At 31.0% G+C, this 17,397-nt stretch overlaps 1 protein-coding gene across 3 annotated transcripts in view; it reads left to right on the top strand.

Annotated features, from left to right (window-relative positions):
- The window catches only part of LOC130899344 (5-hydroxytryptamine receptor-like), a 191,710-nt gene that overhangs the window by 160,762 nt on the left and 13,551 nt on the right, over positions 1–17,397 (top strand). The window lies entirely within an intron of this gene.

Below are 17,397 nucleotides of genomic sequence, written 5' to 3'. Positions count from 1 at the left end.
AAGAAAACAAATTTCATCCAAGTATATTGAAAGTAGAAAAGAATTGAAATATTCCATCAAACCACTGTTAAACTCTTTTAAAAATTCGATATGATTTGATCTTCTTCTCCTTTTTTCTTCGAGAATAGGTCTAACGCCTGTTCCTTCTTCGATGTCTTTCTTGATTATAGCTAGATTATCACCTCATTGTAGGTAGACTATCAATCCACATCTTTCGTGGTGGAACTTTCATTTCTATGGTATGCATCAAGAACTGTTTCGTTTTTGGTGTTTTTGGTCTTATTTCTGATGTATACGTCATTATAGGTCTCATTGTAGCCTCTGTTTCTTATCTTAGGTACTTGTTCCGTCATACTACGTTCTGAAGGATCCCGCGACATTATTTGCTATACCTACTTGTCCTCTTACCTCGTCTTCTACATCTCCATAACTGGTTATGTCAATTCCAAGATACTTGTATCACATTCTCCGTAATATTATTTGACATTTGACCTTCTAGTTCTAATTTACATCTAATGGGCTGTTTTAATGTGTTCATGCATATGGTTTTTTCACTTGAGATAGTAATATTATACTATTTTCCTGTGAGATTAAAAATATTTATTAATCTTTGAAGATCATCATTTTTCGCACATATCATGGCGTCATCGACATAGCACAGAATTTTGATTTCTCTTTCACCCATTCTGTAACCTTTGACTAGCTGCACCTTTTTCATAAAATGACATAGGACTAACCAAGTCTTCTCGTCTAATACGGCTGTTGAATAGTATGGATTTTGTTTGTTTGTCATTAATGAGAGCCTGAACTTGATTGTTCAAGTATATGTTTTCGATATATAAGTATGCTTCTATTGTATAATAGATACATAATAGCTTCCACTTTAATACGATCAATGGCTTTTGCGATCAATGAAACATACTGGATCGCCCTCTGTCTAGTATTTTACAACGTCGCAGGATTTCTCGAGTGAGATTTGTAACGGTTTGAGATGTTGGCCTCCGTAGTTAAGTAGTTCGTTATGGACATCCTGTCTTCGATATTTTCTGTTTTGAAGGTCTTCAAGGCTTAGTCGTCTTCTTGAATTGTGACTTCCACATTATTCCTTAAGTGCGGAATGTTAGTTTCCTGATTTTACCTTGTCCTTTAAATAGCTCTGTTAGTTAGTCTATCCATTTGTCTTCTGATATTTGACTTGATTCGCAAAATTCAGTTATTTCTTCCCGTTGCTGTCTTATCACCCTACATATTTGCTTTTATGCGCTGCAGAAGTCTCCTTCCAATTTTTTTGGATAATTGTTCCCAATGTTCGCTTTTCATTTGCCTAACTAGTCAGTCTCGTTCCTCATCAATTTGTATCTGTTCCAAACTTCTGATGTTTAAAACTCTAAGAAAGCTTCTCGTTTTTGCTTACTTTTGTCTTTATCTTCTCGACGGAACCATGTCAATATTTTTGTTGTTGATAACGACTATGTGTGTTCCTATCGTCTCCCTTGCACTATCTTCTATATTCTTTCTGATTTCCTCCCACTTCTCGTTTATATTTTCCTTCCTCTGCGTTCATTGGTCTTTCTTTAATTTTTTTCGCTAGTTTTTTTATATAAATTCCTGGTTGATGTTCTTTTTTCTATCGTTATTTTTTCTGGTTCTTTCCTTTGTGACATTTGCATGCGTATTTTCGCCAATACTAGACTGTAATAATTTCCTGTATTAGCGGATATCAATTTTCTCACCACTAGTATTATTAGGGTAGGGTGTATTTTTCGATTAGTAACTATTTGGTCGCTCATTGATTTGTGCCCTCTCGTGCTTTTGAATATATATTTGTATATTTCTTTGTGGTGGAAAAATATATTATTTATTCTTAGTACGTTATAGGCACAGAAGTTGACTCTGCTTACATTGATTAATTTTTCGTTAATGCTTCGTTTAACTCCGGGTATTATGTGTTCACTGATAGGTGGAGAATCCAGGGTGTTTCATAGGTCTGTGTGAAAAGCCTCCGTATCGTGTTTGGGTTTGCAATTGTTTGGGCCAAAGACATATAGTATGCTCAGTTTTTTATGTCCGATTAGAATTTTTACATAAAGTAACCTTTCCTATGTATATTGACAACTGTAATATTGTTTTTATATTTTTTATGAATAAGTATGCCTATTCCTTCTTTTGCTCTTTTGTTTTTGCCCACTCCGCTGTATATAAGTATGTAGTTGCCATATTCTCTGTGATCTCTGCTTTTCCTTTTTGTTTCTTGGATGCCGCAAATTTCAATATTCCTCTCGTTCAATTCTTGGATCACCTCTTGATCTTTATTATTGAGAGATGTTACGTTCCATCTGGCTATTCTCATTATGTGCTTGTTTCTCCATGTATTTATCCTTTTCCTTGCGTAGCTCGTCATCGTTGAATCAGTCCGTATCCGGGGCCTTCTATCGATACTTTGAGCTAGTTATCTATTTTCTTGGGGGTAGGCTGCTAACATGGCCCCTCAACCCTCCTCTTTTGTTTGTGCTGAGACCTGAAACCTGAGTGCTACTAGGCTAGTCAGTCCGCCCGGAAGCATTGCAGGCAGATTAGTTTTTTTAATAATTTTTGGAAGAAAGATAAAATTTGACGTTTAGACTGAAGTTATTTAGTCAACATATTGACAACTAAGCTGCCGTATTGCCGAAGTTTCGGAAATGATATTGTCAATACAGCCACTCATAATTTTTTTTTGTTCTATATACGACTTCACTATTCCGTAAAAAATAAAAAATGTTGAAAAATTACTAGCCCAGTTTACAGCAACAACTGATGAATCAGACGTATGGGAAAAGCCTCATCACTTCGCGAGAACGTTTATCAATTGTAGGAATTGTGTGATAATAAAGACTTTCCGACATTCTAGCTATGAAGTGAACCTGTTTTGAGAATTTCTCTCTCTTTCTAAAAGCTAACATTCTTAGACGAGTGTCTTCATTGGAATCTAGTTGAAGATAATAATTATTTCAAAAATTTAGACCGACAGAGATTTCATAGGATAGAGTATGTGAATCTGTGAGAAATATAAATCTGAGAAATCATAGAATTTCTTGAAGTTCTTCAATCATATTTCTCGTATCAGAATTACTATATATTGGTTGGCAATATTATTTGATTTTCTCTAAATAATTTTTTTTTCTCGATTGGTACATAATTTTGAACATATTGGCTAAAGTTAATATTAATGAACGGGTATCCTATTAATAAAATTCCGTACTATTTTCTAAGAGTGTTATATTCAAAAGTTTTGCGCCAAATAATGATATTTTACTACCTATACTCTCCAATGGAGTATCTATTACTTTGATTAAAAAAATTGAACAGGAGAATTTTCGATTTTTGTAATACCGAAAAAAAGATGAAATTAACATGATACATTCTTTCGTATTCATTGAAGGTAAATACTATGGCTCGAAATTTGCTTAAATATCTGCTCCTTCAGTTAGTCAAGAAATAGCGTTACAAAAAATGAAACCCACTTATTTATCATTAAATTAATAAAATGCTATTTGAAGTAGTACTGGAAATGGGGAGGGAAATTCTCTAGTAAAATATAAAAAAAACCAGAAACATTTTGATACAAGATAAACTAAATTCATCTGATTTAGTTTTGATGAAAATGTCTGTATTTTGAATAGTGTTCGATATAAAAAGATACCATCCTCATTCAATTCTTTCAAAAATTGAATGACAGAGCTAATCCTAATCCTAATCAGGAAACAAAAATACGACAAGGAGGTGACCCGGTGCCTCCGCCATATATTACAATATAATTATGGTCGGAAAAGTATGATTATTTTGTAAATACTTCCAAGTCCTATAACCGTACTATGTGGGCTATATACATCGTGGAAGTTTAGAGCTATATGTAATGGAATTATAGCATTATCGATTTATGTCTAATGTATTAATATTCAATAAACAATCAAAATTGCCTTTTGGAAATAAAGCCCTACATTCACGAAAACTGGATATAAATTACTATTTGTGGTTTCATATGTAATTGAAACATATATAATAAGATAACAGCAGAAAACAAAATTTTCAAATGATTAAACTGTTAATCAAACTTTCGTTTCTGAGTAAAAATTACTTTGTATGTATGGAATCTATTTCTTGTCGGCTCAGAACTTATTACAGCAATTGAAAAGAGAAATGTTTAATGCTTCGAAATCGAGTGCCAATACACACACATTCTGTGAATACAAAATTTTGCTTATTTTTAGAAGGATCTCTTCTCAGATAATTTTTGCGTGTGCATAAATAGTATTTGGCAGAAAATATTCAATTCAAGATGCATCTACAGAAATTGCTCAAAAATAGACATAAATTGAAAAACTTTCATATACTCCTACAGAGAGTCTTATTTATAGAATTATACATATTATTAAATTATATAGGGCGACGCAAATATTTTTATATTATTATTCACAAATAAAATTGCTTTATACCATTCGGTTCATCTGCTTAGGTCGATTTGAAGAATGCAGGGTGGACGTTAGGTTAGAATAACTCTTTTAATTTGTTAATCTTTTAATTATACAATTATACAATTTTTATATATTTCTATAATCTATTAAATCAACAAAGAAACATTAGGTTACAGCCGTTTAAATTTGAATGAATAATAAATTGATTGGGTTAGAATGTCTTGAAATATTGTCAACATAAAATGTTGATATGTAATCAGTTGCATTCAAAATTTATCTATGCTCACCCAACAAAAAAAAACGATTCTAATGTTGAGAATTTACGCTAGAAGAACTTATGACCTTTGAAAAGTTGTGTCATTTATTTGATCATGCGTATTTAAATCGCAACTGAATTACGAAAAGTGCAGTTCAAATTCTCCCAAATTTTTCCATTCAAAGCAGATAATACGGTATAAGCATAATGATGATATCTCTCTGACTTCATTAGTATTCCTATGAGATTTATAAAGAATGCCTGACTATATACATCATGATAAATTTCAAAATATTGAGCTTTTCATTTTTTCCGACCAACTATGTATTTCAGAAACATTCTTCATGTCTAAACTGATTCCATTTTCCATTTCCTATATAAAATGAATCAAATATATTATAACAAATTCAATTAAACTTATGTGGTTTCCTGAATGAATTAAATATCGGAAAACAAATCTAGTATATTAACCGAAAAGAAAATTTTCATTACTCTTTCCCAATTGTACCGAAATTCTTGCCAGCTATTTTATTAATAATTAAATACATAATTACATCGACTCTAAGTGTAATGTGGTGTGTTATAATATCGTTCTAGCTTTCACTTTCTCAATTTAAATTTCAAATATGTTCCCACATTTCTAAAATTTTCTTTCAGCTTCCTATCCGAGAGAAAACTGTGGTAGATCCGAATAGAAAAAAGTTGAAAGTATGATCATAAGCGTATTTCTCATGACGTAAGTTGTTGAGGGCATTAAAAATACATAAAAAATTCAAAAGTTTCCTATGTTCTTGTTTTAATATAATCGAAGTTTTTAGTTTGGAACATTTCTTTCCAGAAATAAGTATTCTCAAGGATTTCCAAATATAACACTAACGTGATTTTGTATTCAATTGAACATTCGAGTACGGTCCTGCATCTAATGTAAGAAGTATACAGGTGAGAGTGACGAAATTAAATAGTGAATAAAATAATAATCTATAATTACCAGAAAATTCAGAAATATCTTGTGTAAGTGCAAGTTATCACATATTACTGGTGAGTAATTCTGCAATAATTAATGTAAGAGAAAAACTAGATATAAAACAAATCAGGATTATTAATACCGATCATCCAAATATTGACTAATATCAACAACAAAAAAAGCAATAAACAAATATCGTTTAAAAACCAATAAAAACTGATAAAAATACAAACACGGACTGAATCCAAATAGAATAGTATAATTAAACCAGAATAACGTAGCAAGTCGGGTTTTGCCAGCCCGGGTAAGTGTTGAGGGCTGAATTGAGAGGGTGCCTAGCGAAACTGAACGGGACACGGAACTCGTGCGTTATAGAAATAGAACAAAATGAATGATGAAAATGAAAGGGACGATACAATAAATACAGAAAAGAAATAGTGAAGCAATTACGACAGAGTAAAGAAAAAGATACTATTGATGTGCAACAGGAAAAGATTAAGAAAAGTATTATAAATACACCACTGGAAGTCATTGGTACAAAATATATTATATATAGATACATATTGAAGTGTTTAAAAGCATCACTGACTAGCCGTATCGGCATTTTTAGGCTGAAATACGAGTTTTTTGTAATCGATACATTTGTTGACCGTTTTTATATCTACTGGTTTAGTTTTTCGTTTATGTGTATGTTTTGCTAACGATAAGAATGACGCTCTGTTCTTGTTTAAAGAGGTCTAAAAAGTGTATCGTATTTGCTTTTCTTGTAAACGTTCGAGTTTTAATTAATAATAAAGTATTTAATTAATAATTAAAGTATTCAGTTTTCACGAGTTTATTATTTACTTCACCTGATCCACAAAAATTCTACAACAATACATACATGGTTTGAGATGGAATGTACAATAAAAATTGAAAAGAAAAAAGAAGCTAGGTTGAAATGGCTACGATCTATGAAACAAGAAACAATTTATATATATATATATATATATATATATATATATATATATATATATATATATATATATATATATATATATATATAAATTTCTTCAATTCCTTATTTCTTAGACCTTTTGATATGGAAAGGTCAACGAGAAGTTGGTATTTTGGAGTAGAGGTGCGAGCAATTGAGGTATTGAATTTACAGTTGTTCTTGAGTTTATAGGTACGGAAGTGGTGGTAAGTAGCGAATGGACAGGATTAGAAGGATTGGAGATACTTTAGCAGCATATGGCAGGAGAAGAGATTGTCGTCTTAAGGACAGTGGTAGCTCATTAGCTTCAACATTGACACTAGCGGCGGGGCTTGAGCGAAAGGCACCAAGGCAAAGGCGAAGAGCGGTGTTGTGCACAGAGTTCAATAAGTCAGTTTTTGAGAGCTCTCTTTGAGCGTATGAGAGCTCTGTAAACTCTTACAATAGTTTCGTTGGAACCCCATTGAAGGTGACTAAGGGCTTTAATTATGTTCAGCCTCTTTAGGCAAATGCCTTTTACATCATGAATAAAGTGATTCCAGTTGAGTCGAGAATCAAAAGTCATACCAAGGATTTTGCACTGATTCACAATAGGTAGAGGGGAGTTATCAAAGAAAATTTGAGGTGAATGAATAGATTTTCTTCGAAAGAATTTTATCAGAATGGATTTGTTTCGGGAAAATGATTTTGGAGCAGTTGGCATGTAAAGAGGACGTATTTACCATGGCAATAAATGATTAGGTCATCAGCGTATTGGACATATTTTACGGGAGATGGGAAGTTGTCTCATAGCTCATTTATTGTGAGGATAAATAAAGTAGAGCTTAATACTAAACCTTGAGGGATGCCAGTATTTTGTGGATGAGGAAGAGAGAGCTTACCGTTTGCGGAAACCCTGAAAATTCTGTCAGTTAGGAAATTGTTGCGCCATGCATCAGGGAACTGGAAAGTATTCCAAATAATGTTATAGATGTCAAGGTGCTTGGAGAGGAAAGAGTCAGATAGTTTTTTGAGAAATATATACAGGACATCATCAGGACCGGCAGCAGAATTTTTGTAGGACGATAGCGCGAATTTTAGTTCATTTAAATTAATAGGAGCATTGACAGACGCAATATCGAGAGGATTTAGCTCTAGTGTGGAGGAGGGTGAATATGTGAGTCATGAAAATCGGATGCCGTATTATGGATGCTGAAATTTTCTTCAAAGTGTTGTGCGAGTGTGTTAGAGATTTTTTGGCTGTCTGTGATAAGCAGATCTTTAGATAATAAAGAAGAGATTTTGATATTAGTTTTTTTTTGTCTTCGATTTGTGCAATTTTTTTCCAAACTTGACTGGGGTCTGTATTGTGGGTAAGGGATGAAGTATAACTTTGCCAAGCAGATTTATTACTTTGCTTGACAATAAATAACAATAATTTTAAAGTATATTTACCAAATTTAATGATAAAAACGCTGCTTTAACAATTTGTGGTATCCCATTTTAATTATAAGAAGCGAAGAATTTATTATTGTTGGGATTTAACTTAACGATCTGAACCTGACGAGGTATACAGAAAGAATCTACATCTAGATTAAATGTAGTTGATTCGCTAAGAATATATAGATATATTTCGTGAAAATAAAAAAAACATTTATAAAACATCATTGCCTCTTTATGACAATAATTTCTAATGGCAGTGATGAAATGGGTCGATAAAAATCCTGTTTGATGTTTCACTGTAAAACTTTTACGAGTAGCATCCAAAGCCATGGCAAACTCTGCAGCTGATACATAATAAATTCTGACGTCCATTCTGCTACAAAGTAACCATTATAATTTGGACGGCCATGTGTGACGAGGGTAAATATTCATCAACATTTTAGTTATCACATACAAATATTGAGCAAAAAACTGTTATTGTCGTCAAGATTTATTAGAGGGTTTTGATCTACTTCGAAATTGTTCCGAATTGATATTACGGGTAAAATAAACCTTTGAAGTTTTTATGCAAATATTATTTTCATGAATTCCTACATATATATATTTTGGAATAATTATATTGAGCTATTGAGGGAAATTTATTCACATTCAGTGAATGATTAGTTTCATCAGCTTAAGATTTTAACCAATACAACTCGCAACACTTCTTTTTTATTTTCTTCCGCTAAGCTAGAAACTGTTGATGGAAATACTCAAAACGATTTCTTGAACAATAAAACATAAAGAGAGAGAACTGAATTGCTGAATTATTGATTTCTGAAGATATAACTTATATTTTTATGAAAACCTAAATAAAGATTTATAAGTGACGCATAGCATTTTTCTGTTGGAGATAGCATAATCGCCCCCATATCCCTCTACATTATTTGTGCCTTAGGAAACAGGCGCACAATGATTTCATGGACTTACACATTATTTAGAAAAAAATATGGTTAGAGGGATAAAAAGCTTAAAGATACTTTATGATGTGCACATATTGTGATCAAATGTATGTATGTATAGGAATCTTTGACCTCTATTTTAATTACAAAAGTTTTTCACACTTACAGGATCTACGACAATACAACTCTTTTATAGATTCCTATTATCATTTTTACCAGGATGGCCCGGATAAAATGATATACCACTATCCTCAACTTGTAAGCTCTGACTGCAGTTGAGTCGTCGCTATCACAATAAAGAGGGATATACACAATTTGTCGGCCAAATTGAATCATTCGAGAGAACATGTGCCTGCTATAGTACCATGATTTCAAAAACGATATAAGTGAACAATAAAATATTGAAATTGCATTTAGTGATGAAATTATTTCACGAGTAATTGTGCTTAGCTGGTATAGTGAATTTAGAGGGGCAGATTTCTATTGGAGATAAGGCACGTGCTGGTAGGACCTGTTCTTCAATTACTATTGAAAAGAGAATGAGACGTATGTTCGAAAAAAATTCATCCTGCATCAAGCGATGGAGGCAGCTCTTAGTGTTGGATCTATAACAGTAAATTCATTATTAACTGACCACCTTCATATTGGCTGTCACATACACTTAACGATTTCCAACAAGCAGAGAAAATAGTTATCACGTGGAAAACGTTAGAAATGTTAAACAGATGATGTCTAGTTGAAAAATATACAAACTATAGAAATTTAGAGAAAATATCTAGACATCTATTGGTTTTTAAAAGAATTGATAAGATGCAATTTAAACAATCCAAATATCTATAACTCAATATTAATATTTCACGTAAAACATATGTCATAAACATATATAATTATATAATCTCGAGAATTGTGAGTTTCTGTATAAAAAAACTAGCACCTGACTTATACCTATGTAAATACTAAAATGTTATTAAGAAAAATATTTCACCACATTATCCTTATGATAACATATTGTTAGTCCAGACTAAAACTCGTATATAGTAGACGATGAAACAAAAGTACGAATATAAGCCTTTATGGAACTAAGATCTAAAATGCATCCAAATAAATAGAAAAATTTGAATAAAACGAGTTAGGGCTACCCAAAAAATCGCAAGGACTTGAAATTACAAACAATAATAACAAAATAACCTCTGATTATTACTTAAAATGTTTGCAGGAAAGATACAATCGATTAATAATAACAGTTTATCAATTCCCACCTTCATAATATCTATATTAGATAATAATTATGTCTTTTTCCCTTCATGATATTTGTATTGCAAGAGTTAAAACAATTTAACGGTATCTTAAAGATATATAAAATCGAAAATCACCAAACCCGCTTCTTTATAAGGTTATATCAGCATATGGTGAACAATGATGGAATTTTTTTATTTGACAATGCTTAAAAACTGTAACGATCCGTTGTTTGGCACACAAAACAAATTATTCGCGTGATTTGGTAACTGATGAATCAATTATCTTAACGTTATAAATGCTAATTTAATGTTATGTCAACATTGTTTTACACAACACGAATACATTGCAGATAAAAATCACATAAATTTTGAACTACCTACGTGTTATATCGAATATTTTGGTGTTGTTCAAAATTTCTAGCGTGTCAAAATGAAATATTCGATGGTTATCCGTTATAAACACAGAGAAAATGGAATTTACTGGAAAATTGAGTTTATAGATTTGTGGATTTGTTAGTGTTATATTAACTATATCTTTTTTTAAAGATGGTGAGATACTGTTCATTACGCACTTAGTTATGTAAATTTTCAGTTAGTTTTAATCAATTACTAGAGTATAATTCTACTATATAAAATTAAACATATATTCTTCTATTGAGAGTTCTTTCATTTTAATCGAATGTGAAATACTTACTGATTTTACTGTACCTACTAAATCGTCAAAGCATACACTTTTATATTTTACGGAATATGCAATTATCTGTATGGTAAAACAAATGAATATATTTTATGTTGGAAAAATTATAAAGTCTTATAGCGCTTTTCTTAAGAGGAAATTCTACTTTTTTCCTCAATAAGTACACTTTGCACGAATTAAACCATTTCGTAAGTATAAAGACGCCTTAATTAATACACGTGGTGCTCCTTGGTCAAAACTTTCTGTAAAGGCATTGAGAGCTCATAAGCACATAAAATTTTTGGCATTAACAGAGTGGATTTTGTCGATCAGATAATGAAACTGCAGAGCACATTCTTTATCAATGCGTTCGCTGCTGTTCGCTGTACTAGACATGTAAAAGCCGCTGACAAAGAATTGCATGAATAATTTTGGCTCCAAATTGATTAACTTTATGAGTATAAAAGAGAATAATGATTCAGTTGACCACAATGGGTCTGAGAATGTTCCGCAGGAATAGGTTACAAGTGACCTTAGTGAAATCTATCTATCTACAGTACATTCACAATAATACATTATTAATAAAAATTATTGGATCGTATTTTTTCATAAAGATATGCACTTATATATCAAATTTAATAGATTGTGTAATATCATGTATCAAATAACAAAATTTATAATATTAACAGCATTATATATCATATAAATTCAGTTGAGTGAAGTTACCTTCTATATTATTGTTGTATTCTAATTTTAAACGATTCGTATATCCGTATAATAAAATGAGAAGCGAAAGATGTACCTCGTTGGCAATTTGGACATAAATATAAGCCTCACAGTATATTTCCAAGCAAGTTCTCAGATTCTATAACAATATTCGGTAAATCTAGAAGTACACGTATAACTTGAATGTTGAACTTCTTTAATGATATCATAAATTATTTTTCTCACAATTTGAATCCTTCAGTTTACTGCTTTATGGACTTTTCTGAATAAACGAATATGACGTTGGTTGCTCGACTTTAGTGATATATGAGACATAAAAATTTTATAAAGATGTTGCTCTCTATTTCTAAACGAGCCTCTCCCAGGCTCATCAATTTTGCATACAAACCAATTCATATAAATGTAACTACCTACAATATAAACATAGGAATTTCTTTAATTTCTTAGACCTTTTGATATGTTTATGCTCCTAAATGTTTTTGATAGAGTCTGAAAATTATGTATAAAAAGGTAAATGAAAATTCTTCCAAATTGGAATGGTGATAGCTCTGTGATAATAATCAAAACATCAGTTTCAATATCGTGAACTACATTTCTATCTTCAGACTTTTTTCAGAAAATAATATAATAGCAAAAGTGAAGTAAGCATAATATTTGTGAGATATCTTTGTGCAATCTCAATAATTGGAAGTTAAGTGAATAAAATTAAGCTGGATGATAGTGAATTCTGCGAGAGTGATGACAGTTTGAATACATCAATCAAGGAATGTTTTAATACAGAATCAAACTTTATACTTTAGAAGTCGTGGAAATAAAGTTGGAGAAAAGTGGATAATATGAAATGAGCTCGAATGAGAAATAAAAAAAATGTCCTTGAAACAGACCTTTAATTCGACTTTAGTCATTACAATTTTCCAATCGCTATATTATATAAAGCAGCCACTATGAGCTCAAAAAAATATTCAAGAAAATTCAATCGCTTGAAAACTTCATCGTGTGTATCTCCTATAGAAGCAATAGATAATATAACTATTATGATACTGTCATATCTTATAGCTGTCACTAGTTATGTCCATATCCTACCAAGTATAACTTTCACAAATATACTTGCGCCATGGATAATTCTCTCCCTTTTATGCGTGTACTCAACAAATCCAGTTTCCATAAATCGATTTCATACGCAACTGACGACGCTTTACGAAACATTCAACCGCGTAACAATTCCTTCTTGCAATAAACCTTCCCATTATAATTGCTATAAATTAGATAGCGTAGCAGCCAATATGAGCACTTCTCTTCGAGAGAAATACGAAACATTCACAGTAGTTCTTAAATGATGTTAACTAGATATAAATGTGATCTTTTGAGCTTTCTTCTTCAAATGTCTCATATTAATATACAATACAATTGGGATTCTAATCAGGCTATATTTCCTTTACAACGATAGCCCGTTTACATTACTTAACGTAATATTTGTGTCAAATCATAAATTGTCTACACTTTAAGTTTCTAGTAGAATCCTTCTATAAAAAATGCAAATGATATTTTATCTGTATGTAAGCATTCATCGAGACATGAACGAACCTATTAGCTAAAGTAAAAATTAGTGGGCGAAGTACAATTAAATATCATTGGCGTAATTGTTTCTTCATACATAGAATTAGATTCAAAAGTGTATCATCTTTGTGGAAGTCAACAACAAGATTACTTTGACAATATTTCCACTGCCAAGAAAGTAATTCTAGATTCTTTCAAATCAACCAAAGAGTGCATACGTAGCAAAATTTCATTCTCGACGGTAAGGTAACATCTCAATAAAATAGGTATAATATTAGAATTAGTACACAAACCACTTAATTTTAGAGTGGTAACATTTTCATCAAACGAAGGATCCTCTTGTTTATGTCGTTTATGTCGTTATATTTCCTTATAAAGTAGTGAAAAGTACGTGTGCAAATTTATATATATATATATATATATATATATATATATATATATATACATGTATACATATAAAATTGAACCAGATAATAAAATATGTAATAATTTGTATTAAAAATTAAAACCAACATTAAACCAATATGAATATGTAGTATGCTCCGAATTATATAGTATAATGTAAGCCGTTTATAGTATAGTATAGAAGGCACTTTCCGGTAAATACGCCTTCTAGGTCTTCTGTGTCTCAACGTTTCAAAAACTGAATTTTCATCATATAAAAATACATTGCAGCATTTTGTAGTAAATAACACCACCAGTACTAAAGTACGCTTCATGTCTAATGAAAGGATAATATCTATTTCAAATAATTTAAAATGTTCACGCTAGACCATAGTATTCAGTCTAATTGGATGACAAAATTTCAATGAGAATGTAACTAATAGACCATTAGATGGGGATCATACTGATTATAACGGAATCTGATCACTTTGGTAAATCATACAGTAGAAAGTTGAACTTTCACTCGATTTTGATTGTGACCTATCGATTTTCATGAAAAAAAAAAATATGACAATTCGGTATTTTCCAATTAAATTCACGATATTTTGGACAATCACTATTCAGTTTCATGTAAAAATTTCATTTCCAATGTTGTATCTGCTTCAATACAGTTTTCATTAGAAAAAAAAATCGAATGAGTCGTACTCATTGTAGATATTGCAGGAAATAAAATTTTATAGAATGGCGGATTTTTCATTTCTAAAACATTTAATGGATTATTTTTCTATTGTAAAATTCCAAACAAAAAAAACAATTAATCTTTCGCGACTTTTTCATCTGAATTAATTTTAAGCGGTCGAAGTAAACTTGACTTCTCTTTGTATTGAAATGAAGCCCTCACATAAAAAAGTCGATTTTGTTTTTGTTCTGGTATCTTCATTTAAATGATTATGAACTGAATATCTATTTATATAGAAATAGAATAGACATGTTAAAATTAAGACAGTTTTCATTTCTATATAATCTCACGTCATATGTAAATTATGACAGTTGAATTAGAAATGATTTATTTTTCTTTGTCCTCATTAAAAAATTATCACAATATTCCAACAAAAAGTTTTGATTTGTCAACACCGTTCGTTTGTGAAATTTCTTGATGATTTCTCCTCGGACTGAGTTTTATTTTGATAATTTTCCAAACAAACTTTATTAAACGTTGAACTTATCAACTTAAATTTCTTTCAAAAAGTGTAAGGAGCTCAAACTGTCCATCAAAGTTATTGAGATTCTCATCACAAGGAGATTGGGGATTTTTCAACATATTTTGGAATAACATCTCTCCAAACTATACTGTCAATGTCAACATCAAATTTTCTGTCCTTCTATTTAAGTAATCAAAGATGTGACCATTTGAAATAATCGTTGTGTGCTTCGTTGTTTGTGAGAGTTAACAACCGAATTATCCTATTCATTTAGTATAATTTTCATCAAACTATTGTGTAATGACTATATAATGAGTACCCATGTTTGACTCCTAAAGATGCTGCGATTGCATCTTCATTACATTATTCTTTCACTTAACTCAAACTGACATTACAATCAACTTTTTAACAACAAAGTGAATACGTTCAGTTACATTGTAATATGAATGGTGTCTCATAAATATCAGCTTCCAATGTTCACTATAATTATTAAAGAAACACACAAAAGGAAGCCCATCGCATTCTATGGTTTAAACCCAACGTTCAGTAAACTCTCTAAGAGGGAGATATGCTTTATTGTCAAAAAATTGTTTATAACTTGTTAAATAAGCTTGTAAAAAACTAAGACATCAACACACAAATAACTAATAAAGACACAACTTAAATAAAATCTAAATATAAAGTATAACGATATTATCTTTTAAAATGTATACGCACAAATTTTTATGTGTAATATATATTACATTGTCAAAATTAAACCAGATAATAAAATATGTAATCATTTGTATTAAAAATCAATACCAACATTAAGCCAATACGTGGTATGCTCCGAATTAAATAGTATTAAAATGTAAGCCATTTATAGTATAGAAGGCACGTTTCTAAAACTAAAGTAAAATTCTTTGGGCTAGTTGTAGACAATGTTGAAATGGGAGTTCCTATCCCTATCCACCTCTATATATATGATGCCCATATTGAGCCGCACTCCGATATACCCTTCCCTTCTGAAGTACGTGTGGTGCGACTCAATTTGAGCAAATTTTCAAACTACACACTACACAAATCACCAAGTACGAGTATCAAACTTTGTAAGTAACAATAGACCTTTACTTTGTTTTATTTTCCTTTTTTATTATCAGTGTTATCTTCTCTAAATTAATCTTTTTTTTTAATTTGAAATTCGATATAACTTTTTAGTAAGAGCAAAAACACATAGATTATAATTTCAGGTTGAAACAGTAGAAACATACAGGTAACATGACATATATGAACCTGATCAGATATTACAAGTGAACAATAATATCAAAATAAATCACAGCATTGTTTAAACTTAAGGCAAATGAAGCATATCTATAGAAGGAATAAAAACAAACTATGACTTAATATATCAACATAAACAAGACTTATATAACATTCTTTTACTTTTCACTTCTTAGACTCTTTTGTATATTTTTCATGATGATTCCTCTTGATTTTATGTCTCTGTTATTTTGTATTGATTTTCTATAAAAAGAAATCCAAAAACAAGATAAATCATCAATAAAAACTTATATAACCTATCCAGACACTCAATTTTTTTATAATCAAGAGGTTTATAATCATAATGATGATACAATTATGTATATCAAAAAAAATTCTAACTTTAACCACTAAATTGTATAAATAGATAAATTGAAGTATCAATTTAACTGTAAGTTTGACCATATAAATGTTTCTAACATTACAGTTTCAGCACTCCGTTATATCCTAATTGGGTATAAAGATGTGTGTGCATGTGCAATAGGTGAATATGAGTAATCAGTATGTATGTGATAGGCCAGTAAAATTAAGTCGAAAAAATCCGTTTTGAGGAATTAAGTTCCAGCAAGCTGGAAATCGTTTTAAAACATTTATTTGCTCCTAAATGCGTGTAATCTGAGTTTGCACCATTCCAGGTGATGAGCTTTACTTTTAGTAACCTTAAAACCGCCAATTTATTGAATTATTTAAGTTTTTTGCTTGTAGCTGGAAAACAGTGCGTCGAACGAAAGATGTTATTCTATTTAAACATTTTTTCCCTTTTTGGAGTTTACAATAAACCCTACAACTACTTTATAATGGCGGCGGCTTTCACTATGCGAGTTACAATTTTGTTTTCAACTTTTTCATCAGGAATTTATGAGTAGGGATAAAGCCTTCGAAGTCATCCATTTCTGACAAAGTGAATTGGCATTGGTTTTAATTTTATTCTATGTATTTGCAAATATAGTTGAATGCCAGGAACAAATCTTCATCTTCAGGCTGGCCAGCTGACAATACAGTTATTGCATCTTTTTTTAGGAACTTGATACTGCAGAAGCGATGGTACCTGACCTCTATCAACCAGATCTTTTTCAAGTACCTCTGCACCCTGCATTTGTGAATTCAACTGTTGACACAACTGTAGACACGGTAAATCACCTGCTTAGAGACTTCTTGCTTTCTCTAACCACCAATTCCTGTGATGCCTTTTGGGTTTTTCTCCTTAACATCTTTTCTCCTCCTACTATATATTTTCCTGCCTCTTTCATTAACCTTAATCGAAGCAAGACCTTGAAGTTTTATGTGTTTCTCATCCTGCCT

The sequence above is a fragment of the Diorhabda carinulata genome, chromosome 1, assembly GCF_026250575.1.
Source record: "Diorhabda carinulata isolate Delta chromosome 1, icDioCari1.1, whole genome shotgun sequence".
In the NCBI taxonomy this organism is placed as follows: domain Eukaryota; kingdom Metazoa; phylum Arthropoda; class Insecta; order Coleoptera; family Chrysomelidae; genus Diorhabda; species Diorhabda carinulata.
This window is presented reverse-complemented; position numbering and strand designations above follow the sequence as displayed.